Genomic DNA, 10156 nt, shown 5'->3' with positions numbered 1-10156 from the left:
TGATGTGTTTGAGCCTGCCAGACTTCTTGTTTGTGTGCTACCTCAGCCTGCAAAAATTAATTGTAATGTAACAGTGGTTCAGCTGCACCTCTTACTGTATTAGGAAAAGAAATACTGACTCTGTGTTGGAAAAGCTTTACCTTGCTGTCCAAGGTTTTTCTGTAAACATCCTTTTTTAAGCTACAAATTAAAGTATTCCAAAAGACCACAAGTACTTTTTCTGCTTACTGTTTTACAGTCAGAAAACTTTTTCAGTTTCCCTATTATGAACAAAGTCCACATCCATAACATGTGACCAGGTTCAGATGATAAAAGGGAAGAGAGAATTCAAACATCTTTCTTCCTCAGCACGTAACCCTTTCTGGTGCCACTGCTATTTATGAGGATAATGATACTAGGACTACTTGTTCTTGCACTCCTCTGTCTGAATGAGCTGGGTCACTGGCTCTCGCCTAGAGTTTCCCTGGCACATTCCCATCTCTCCTTCATAGAAGTGAGACACTTGTAGATCCATCAGCCACTAGTTAATGTGCGGGGGGGCTACAAAAGGAATCTTTTGGGCTACTGGTTACTTGAGGCAAGAAGGCAAAGATGTTCTTTAGCTTCTTCAAGATAAATCCATACAAAATAGTAAATACATCTATGCAAATTGCTTTGCCACAACTTCATTGCCTCTGATCTTTCTTTGATCAGTGTCTTATGCAGATAGGGCTTCACTTTGGACTTGTCTCTCTTCCACATGTTCTGCACTCTTTTGGAGAGAATACTGCTGTTCAGTATGACAGCTAACAACAGTTCCTCTTGAGAGACAGCTCATAACATTTTAATGCCAGACCCTTGTCAAGGCGGTTTTCAGTCAGTTCTTCCAGGACGAGGACCCCCAGAACATAATTTATTTGGGACAATTCAAAATACCAACTACACAAAACATTTTCCTGTGAGTGATAAGCATTTGCCTTTCCAAAAGTGCTTCATTTGAAGAGACAGCCCCTGGAGCATAAGAATCTGTGAATTAATCTTCTTCCTCCTGATATCTTCCAAGAGTTTGTGGCACAGAGATGCAAAAGACTAACCAGAGCTTGAATTCCAAAGTGTAAGGTGTCTTACACACCCAGCAGAACTGACAGATGATTGTGATGAAGGTTGAGATATCTCTGGGTGTGGGAGGTCTGCAGAGCTCTTGGGTAGGACAGAGACCATCCAGCAGACCCCTGAATAGGATGCAAGAGTAGCTTGTTAGCTAGTAGTAGCCAGAATGGAAACACTAGACAAAATAATTGTTTCTGTGTATCTTAGCTTAGACTTAATATTCACTTTCCTCATGTTATTGGTTTCAGTGGTGCTTTTTTTAATCTTGAAGGTTACTTAAAGGGTGAAAGCCCTTAGAATGTCATGGAGCCAACAGTGCACAGCAAGCTGCCCTACAGCAGAAGGACCTGAAGTCCTAACTTCTTAACTATGCTGTATCACGCACAGCTTTACTTTTGGGCAAATGAAAACAGTCACCTGAAGCACCTCTGGCCAAGGAGGAAGGTGGAACCAGAGACCCTTCAGCCAGTAGGATTGTGCTTTGTGCAGCACCAGAGCCACAATGGCACAGTCCGCTTGACCGTGGGGCAGAGCTCTCTGAGGGCAGTCTTGGCTTGTGCCCATCTCCTCCACAGGCTCGGGCTCAGAGAGGGGACTCGGGACTGCTACAGGGCCAGGGACGTTGGGGCACGAATCCATCCCTTCCCTCCCCGCCTCGGCGACGGAGCGGAGACCGCTGCTGCCCGGTCCGCAGGGCACGCTACTGTATACAGAGAGGGACGGAACGGTACGACGCGGATAAGGCGCTTCCATCCCGGCACGGCAGGGCGGGAGCGGCAGCGCGTTTGAATCGCTCGGCGGCCCTGGCTCCTCCCAGGGGGCCGACCCGGGCAGCTCGAGGGGGAGCTCCAAGTGAAGATCTTACGCCGTCGCGGTCCTCTCACCGCTCGTTAGGCTTCGTGGCAGGACTGTAGCCGAAGCTCTCCGGTTCCTGTGCGGCCGCGCAGCGAAGTCCGCTGTGCGCGGCCGCGGCTGTCCGGACTCCTGGAGAAGCTCCGCTCTCTCTCTTCGCCTCCCTCCCTCCCCTTCCTCCCCCCTCGGCTGAGTTCATTCACTGGGATTGGTTTCAAGTGACGCCATCGCTTTATTTTTACACCGATGACCTCATCCCAGCAGCCTGGAGTTTACTGACCAGCAAAACTCACTATCTTTCCCTTCCTCATTCTCCTTCTCCCTGTTTGCTCTTCCCATTTATTAGTAATTGTTTGGTTCCTTTTGGGAACTGAAGACTTTGAAAAAATAAATAACCGAAAACGTCCAAACTTCCTCCCCGCACCGTCCCTTTTTAATTCTCTCAAGCCATCTAGGGAGGGAGGGAGAGAGGAAGAAGGGGAGGGGGGGGAGAAAAGCTCCCAGTATTTCCTTTTTCTCCCCTCCCATCTTCACACTTCCCCCTCCTAACAATTTACTTCTATTTATATATTTATTTTTAATGTCTGTTACTTTTTGCATGGAAGAAGGATGAATTTTATATGGAAGAGGCGCTTCCCCAGCGTCTAGAAGGAGACGGAAAGTTGTTTCCTGGCGGCAGAGCGGTGAAAGGCCGGTACCAGCTCTCATCCCTGCCGCGGGCAGAGACCCGGGGCAGGCAGTCAGACAGACGGGAGCGGGGGGAGGTGCCACAGTAAGTGCCGGCAGAGGCCGCCGCCGGGACCCCGCCTGGGCCGGGGCTGGGGGCCGGGCTGGGCGGGGAGGAGGAGGAGGAGGAGGAGGGAGGTGAGGGACGGCTCCCGCCGCCCGTCCTCCTCTGCCATGCCCTTCCTCGCCGCCCCCTCACCTCCGTAGGAGATTCTGCAGCCGGCAGGTCGCTGCCCCGCACCGGCAGCTCTGACCGCCTCCTCCCGGTAAGGAGAGGGGCTGAGAGGGAGCGGGGGGCGGCAGCTCTTCCCGGCCTGCGCAGCGCACCGCCCTGCTCACCTCCGAGAGGGCACGGCCACCTGCCTGTAGCGGGGGAGGCCAGCGGCCTCGGAGCGGAGAGGGCCGCGTAGGGGTGCGTGAGGGACCGCTGCCTTCCGTAGGGCTTTGCCGAGGGCGTCCGGGCGGCGCGTCGAAGAGCCTCGGTGCGCGCGGCCGCGTTTCGGAGCTCAGCAACCAGTGCTGGCTCCGACGACGAGTTTCGCCGCTCAGAGAGGTCGAGGATGCTTTTACAACCCCGCGGGACTCCCAGAGAAATTGAAAGTTCTAAACTGAACTTGGGAAATATTTAAATTGAGTCCGTTGACAAAATGGAGGGCTGCTGTGGAATCAAAGAATGAGGCAAATTGTTAACCTGACAGCGCGGTCACATAAACCAGCAGCTCCGTGACCGGTGCTAGGACACAACCCGACGAATACCGTCCTCGGATCTTATTTTACTTCTTTTGTAGAAGTCCTAGGAGGGGAACATGAGCTCGGTGCACATCAGCGTGTGCAGAACAAGGTGTATCGGACGTGCCTGTGGCAAAGCCTGACTGGTGGTAGAGTTGTTCAGCGTCCAGATACGTTTTGTTAGATGTCAAGTAGAAAGGTGTTTTTGAGAAAGCAAAACCAAGGAAAATTGAGTTTACTGTTGTTACAGTTGGTTGAAATAGTACTCAATCTTTTGGTTTTCCTTCAAGCAAAGGGTGAAGTCATAGTAAGCTGTATTGTCTGACCTGTGACTTTTTTTTTGTTGTTCAAACATTCTGTGTATACCCAGCAGAATAAATAGATCTGTCTGCACTTTTTAAACTAAAGGTAGTTTGAAATATTTCTTCTAAGAATGCGCTTAGGGTGGGGGGGGGGGGGGGGAGGGGGGGGAGGGGGAGGGGAGGAGGAGGGGTTCTTTCTGTTATTTAAAAAAAAAAAAATCCAAAGCACCAGAATGATTTTGTATTTGTTGCTTTAAGTTTTATGCTATTCCTGGCAGCATGTGGCTTGGTAGATGGAGAACTTACGAAATCACAACTGACCGAACAGGACTTGGTTTAGACTCTTGTGTTTTGAGGGAAGGTGGGAAAATAGTAAGTCTTAATTTCTTATTTGCGATGTTCATCTTGCTGCCCATTGGAAATTGAAGCATTGATCACAGCTGGTTATGTTGGTTGGCTGGGGGTTTCTATTTGAATGTGGAGGAAGTATGCAACAGGATGGTTGTGTATTTTTAGCTTTAGTTTTGAATCACTAAAGATATAAAGGATAGTGATATTCAAAAGTACATTGTGTAGTTACTGAGTATGCTTCTTAATATTGTTAGGAATGAATCTAAAATGTTTGAGGGGTCATAAATTCTGGTCATTATACTTGTTTAATGCAGTAGTGCTTCAGTATATCTTAATACACAGTTTCCATGCCCCTTTTAAATGAATAAATGAGGAAAAGCAGCAGAGAAGGTGTTGATTCTTGTGCTAATTAGATGTGGAAGTCACAAAATGCTGTATGGTTTAATGCATGTGTGAAGGTCCACAAGGTCCTACTAAGCATTAAAAATCTCATCCTATGTTGTGTATAGATACATAAATACATCCCTGCTCCAGTTGGTTTTGTTTTGTTAGCTACCTAAGCAGATAGGGTGAAACAGAATCAGTTTTAGTCACACCAGAACAACCTTTGTAGGAGAGAATGAGCTCAAGTTATTTTTGTTTCTGTAAAATGTACGCACTTCTTTTAGTGAAGTCAGCTAGCCTGGCAGGGATGTTTCTTTTAGCTAGACTAGCGTCAGTTGACCATAGGAAGGGTCATGGCTGTTGAGGAATGTGTTAATAAATAGATTTCTCCAGAAGCCTAGCCAGCACTCTCAAGATACTCTCAGGTATGAAATAGTCACCAGCTGTGGCTGGAGTCATGCGTACATCTCCATGTGCCCTGCTCCTTTTTGGCTAGGTGGCCCTGTGCCTGCCTCTTCATGGCCAAAAGCTGCCAGTGTGGGGGAATGATACTGTAGAGAACTGCTGAAGACTGCATAGTGGGAACTGATATGCTGCTCGGCTGTCTTCAAGAACAGTATGAGAGCTGCTCCAAAAGTGATGCCTCATTTTATTATATTGTCCCATGATGTTGGAGGTGGATGTTGGTGGTATGGCAGCAGGGGCTGAACTTTCCCATCAGTATTCTGCTATGTTTTGTTGCGGTGCGACAAATGGCAGCGAAGGGGCTGTCTGACAAAATGGTGTCAGAGATGGAAATGCACATGAAGCCAAGGTGGGTCATTAAATTACACCATGTGGAAAAAATGGCACCCATTGACTTCACTGATGCTTGCTGACTGTTTATGGAAACCAAACAGTGGATGTCAGTGAGCCGGTGGGTGCTGTGTTTTAACAGTGGCACAATGACAGTGGGTCATCTCTGCTGGTGTAGAGTTTTACAAGCATGGCGTGCAGGCTCTTGTTCATCACTGGTGAAAATGCATAGCTAATGGTGGTGACTGTGTGGAAAAATAGCTTTTCGTAGCTGAGATTTTGCTCTATCAAACAGTGTTATTGTGTTCTTTGTATTTGTTGTAGTTTCCATATAAATAAATAGAAGGCATTAGTTTCAGAGCAACCTACTATAACGGATCTGATAGGCTTGATGGAGCCATTGGAGGGCAAACACAGGCTCTGTACTATTTCTCTTGAGAAATGGTGTACTGGCAAATGAGTCACTGATTTTTGCTGCTTGCATTGATCTTCAGGAGGGCTCCATTCTCACGTGTTGTACAGCAAGAGCATTTTGCAGGGTGAGTGCCTTGCTTGGTCACATACAAGTTTTCAAAGTTCACCTCCTTTCTCTCTGTGCCAATTCAGGACTAGCTGAAGTGTTTGCAAAACAACAAATTTTCCAAGAAATGCTGTAGGTACTCTCAAACTTTTTCCTCAAGGAAACCAAGTCATGATGACAGCTTTTATTTGTTAGTTTGCCTGTTGAATTTTCTAGGGTTATTTTTCTCCTTTCATGTAACAATGGTCAGGGAAGCATGATAGTCATTCTTGACATGCTGACCATCTTTCATAGCCAGACTGTACAGAGTAGGTATTGTGAAAGGCCAAGGGGTGGAAGGAAGGGATTTGCCAGTCCATTTTTGTTCTTTTTTATTTTTATTTTTTAATATTTTCTTTTGTTTAACTTACTGGAATAAGTTTCTAGTTTTCTAATTATTTTCTCAGCTTAACAATAAATTTCATGCAGTCTTGTATAATTTTGCCTGTGACTCTGTAACAGTATTCCCATGTTTTGTTTAAGAATTATTATCGAGGAGCTGGTTTTCCAAGTAATAGAGAAATATCCCTGGTGCATCAAGTGATACATTCTCTCCCCGTGATTCCTCACAGATTTCTTCCAGGCTTAGTGTAGCGATGTGGAGTTTCTGTAGAATATTTTAAGTACCAGTAACTGCAAATCAGTGTTCTAAATACCAATGTCAGTAACATTTTTGTGATTTACTTGGTGTCTCTCTTTGTAAACCAAGGGTAACACAGCACTCATAGGACAGTGGGTTGCCTGCACATGTGGTCTCTGCTTTCTGGACAAGTCAAAAGGCATAAGTGATAGGTGGCCTGGCAATGTGCATCAAGGTGGCAATGTGGATCAAGGTGCAATAGTGGCAATGTGCATCAAGGCTGAGCTAAGGCCGGTGTTACTGGAGACCAGAAGCCCTTCATGTGAGGGAGAAGTGAGCAATGTAATTTCAGACTGCTTTCTAGAGGTTGCCCGAGAGACCCTATCCTCAGATATGAGTGCATTTTTTTTTTTCTTTTGTATCACTAGTAGAATAACATCACTGCCCTGCTGTGAAAGCTATGTGAGATAGAACTGTCTCTGGAGGCTGAGGAAGCAAGGCTATAAGTGGAGATGCCCAAACTCATACAGAGTTGCTGCTGGTCAAAGGATGCCAGCAGAACAGGAACACTCATGTTACTGCTATTCTCCTTGGCTTTATCACATTTTTAGATTGGTTCCCACTTGGTAGCTCCAAATAAGAAATTTCCGTTATAGTTGCTCTGTAGCTTTCTGTAACACCTGAAAGAAGCCAAAAATACACATTAATGGGAATGTTTGGCATCTTAACTGCTAGGTTTGTGCAGTTTTAATAGAAACTTATTGGTTTATTTATGTACAGGGCCTGTTAGCAGCTATCAGTAGAAGTTACGTTGATCACATGTAAATTACAATTGCTCAGTGATCAAAGAAAATCTGCTTATAGTGTGTGTGTGGAGGGCAGGAGGGAACACAGGCATGAATTCGAGGCCTCACACTTCCTTTCTCTGCTCTATGTGGTCTGCTGCTGAGCCAAGGCTGACCTACTCAGAGTTGGCTTTGAGAAGACTGGCGCCTTTCCATTTTGTGTCCCTATGAAATGCTTCTACAGACCAAAAAAAAAAAAACAAAAAAAAACCAACCAACAAACAAACAAAAAAAAAAACAACAAAACACAATTGAATCACTGGGCAGGCTAGGGAAGAGAGGAGAGAGTGGTTCCTCACTGACAGGCACTTCAGGGAAGTGAAAGAACCTGGACTGAGACAAACTTGGCCAAGATCATGCATTGTGGCTGCTCTGTTCTTGCACGGTGTGAGGTTGTAACATTGTGCTGCGTTGATGTACCAAAGGAACTGCTGAAACAAGGTCCTTCGCTGGGAGGAAGTTGGTTATCTCTGCTCCTTGTTGCAGATATGAGCCATGTGTAGGCAGCATGCAGCTTCTCCGTGGTTTGTTCTTTTAACTGATTTTGCCCTATGTAGTACAAGTTCTCGGAAACTGGGATCAGTTCTTGCACAGACCTCCTCGAATAAGTTTATACTCTCATTTTGTCTTAAGCTTCAGCTTGAAACTTCTGTAAGTTGTTCAGCAAACAAGATGCGCAAGTGGAGGTGTTCATTATTTCAGAATACACATAATCTTTCTTCTGTATGATTTGCCTATGTGCTGCTCAGAGTGGTAACCTGCTTCCAGGGTGAAAACCTTTAATTTTCTTCACTGAATGGCAGCAGTTCTGTTACACTTTCTCAGCAGAAAATCATGATAACAGATTTCCAATATTGAGACTAAAATAGCGTCATTTTTCATTTTCGTGAACTTCCCATGATTCTGCTTTACTATAATAATCTATGGAATAAGCCTGTTGGACCAAATGACAGGCTTGTGGTTTGTGCAAATGCTCTTTTTTTAGGAATCCTTACCAGCTTGTCTTAATGTCTTTGTCTTACTAAAGCATGCGGGAGGTAAGAAGATGGGCCTGAATATGTAATGTAGCAACACTGGTATGAGAAATTTACAGAGAGCATAAAATGAGGTGGGCAACAGAGACTAATTGTATGAAATTCCTTTTATGTACATATTCTTGAATTTGGATAGCTAGTATGTATTCAGCCTGCCGGATTAGAAGGTTTTGGCTCTGTATATATAACAGAGATATCTCTCAAAATAGGAGAGCTAATCTCTCTCCCCAACAGTATTCCAGATAAAAACTGATTCATTACTGCATTTTGCTTGTATCGGGCTCCTAGTAAAGCATGTTTGAAGGCTGAATAATTCGGGATGTTAGAGGATAAACACTACACTTTTAATAGCCCAGGTGGTGTTTTTGCTTCTTGATTGCTTGTATGAGTAAGAATCATTCACTCTAGTCTTTAAAGATACAAATACCATGTCAGGACTTGGGTTTCTACTTGTGAGAGGTTCTTACAAGTGAATTACTTTCTTGATAGTGTGTATTTCGCTAGGCCTTATGTAGTCCTTTTAATATGGTAGTTATCCATCTTCTAAACACTCACTTCCAAATACATCCAAAGATCTGATAGGTTCTCACAGCTTGCCATCCCCCTTAATTTCAAACACTGAGAACATATTTGTTATTGAAATGGGTATGAGATTGTTTTTCAGTCACTGTATTAATGCTATCTGGAGTAAGTATAGCACCTATCATCCTTACAGTTCCTACAGGTATTTGGTTATAGGTGAGAATGTGCCTTTAAGTTTTGGGATTTCATACAGTCTTTCTTCAAAAATGTTGCTTGCGCATAGTGTTTTCTCTTGCTTTCTAGAATCTAAACTCAGAAGACCAGGAGGGATGAGCTCTGGAATGGGAAGAAGCGCTCTGATAAGTCTCTCTTGTAACCCCACTGTTCTTAGAAGTGCCTTTCTGAAATAAGAGCAAGCCGAATATGAACTTCATCTTGTTCTTAACAAGGATTTATAAAGCTGTGCTAGTTTTTGAGTAATGAATTAAGATCTTCCAGGAAAAAAGTACGGTGTTCACCCCAGTGCACTGGACTATTACTATTCAAACAAGTCTGTTAAAATGAATCTTGATTAGAGGACAAATGGTGTCACCACTTTCAGTAGGCTTCCTCTCCCAGACCCCTGGATACAAGAAGGATGGCTCCAAATCAAGGGCAGGCTGTGAAAGTCTCTCTTTCCGTAGTCTATTCAGAGCTCTTTACTGATAGCAAGTCTCTTCTCATAGTAGCAGAACCAAGTAAGTTCTTCCTTTTGTACCAAACTAATCCTGCACCATTTCAGTTCCTTAGGACCTTGCAAGTTCTATGTGGTGAGTTCTCTGAGGTCTTACTGGAGAGATATAATCAACAATAATCAGTCTCCAGGTTCATGACCTCATGTTTCAGAAAGACACATCAGCTGAAGGCAAACAGGTAATCTTGGTGAGGGCTGATGAGTTCTGTGTTCTTCTAGGTGAGCATGGGCATCCTTTGCCACTTTTTCTTATCATCGCCTTTTTTTTTTTTCTTCCCTTGCGTGTAACTTTTCATCTGAATATGTATATTTATGCATTTATATTTTTTTTAGTTTCTTCTTGTCAGTGGAGTGAGCTCCCCTGCTCAACCCTTCTCAACCCTTCTGTGGCATCACTGCTGAAGATCCCGCCTCTTTTCATGGATGACACGTTGAGAGTACGCTGTCAGCCTACCAGTTCTCTGTTTTGCTTGTTAGGTGATCTGTGCTTGGATGCTGCCTAGCTGACGCATCCTGTTTCCTCACTATAGTTTACTTGGTGTGTTTGCTGTGATTTCCAGGTGGACATACTTGAAGATGTCTCAAAAAAATCTCTTCGTTCTCTGAGATACCAATCAGGACAGGAAAAAAAAAAAAAAGAAAAAAAAAAAAAGTG

At 44.6% G+C, this 10156-nt stretch overlaps 1 protein-coding gene across 5 annotated transcripts in view; it reads left to right on the top strand.

The window, feature by feature from the left end:
• The first annotated feature begins 2784 nt into the window (after nt 1-2784).
• Nucleotides 2785-10156, top strand: part of DUSP16 (dual specificity phosphatase 16) — a 70491-nt gene continuing 63119 nt past the window's right edge. For 4 of the 5 annotated variants that reach the window (XM_042889758.1, XM_042889760.1, XM_042889762.1 and 1 more), the window contains exon 1: nt 2785-2933. The gene's annotated coding sequence lies outside the window, so the exon portion shown is untranslated. Of the gene's footprint in view, nt 2934-4050; nt 4071-10156 lie in introns of those variants that run through there. The other variant, XM_042889764.1, reaches the window with a different exon arrangement.

This window comes from Lagopus leucura, unplaced genomic scaffold (assembly GCF_019238085.1).
Source record: "Lagopus leucura isolate 7727_CA_CO unplaced genomic scaffold, USGS_WTPT01 Super-Scaffold_100159, whole genome shotgun sequence".
NCBI lineage: Eukaryota > Metazoa > Chordata > Aves > Galliformes > Phasianidae > Lagopus > Lagopus leucura.
Note: the sequence above shows the minus strand (reverse complement) of the source record. Positions and strands in the feature narration are given on the sequence as shown.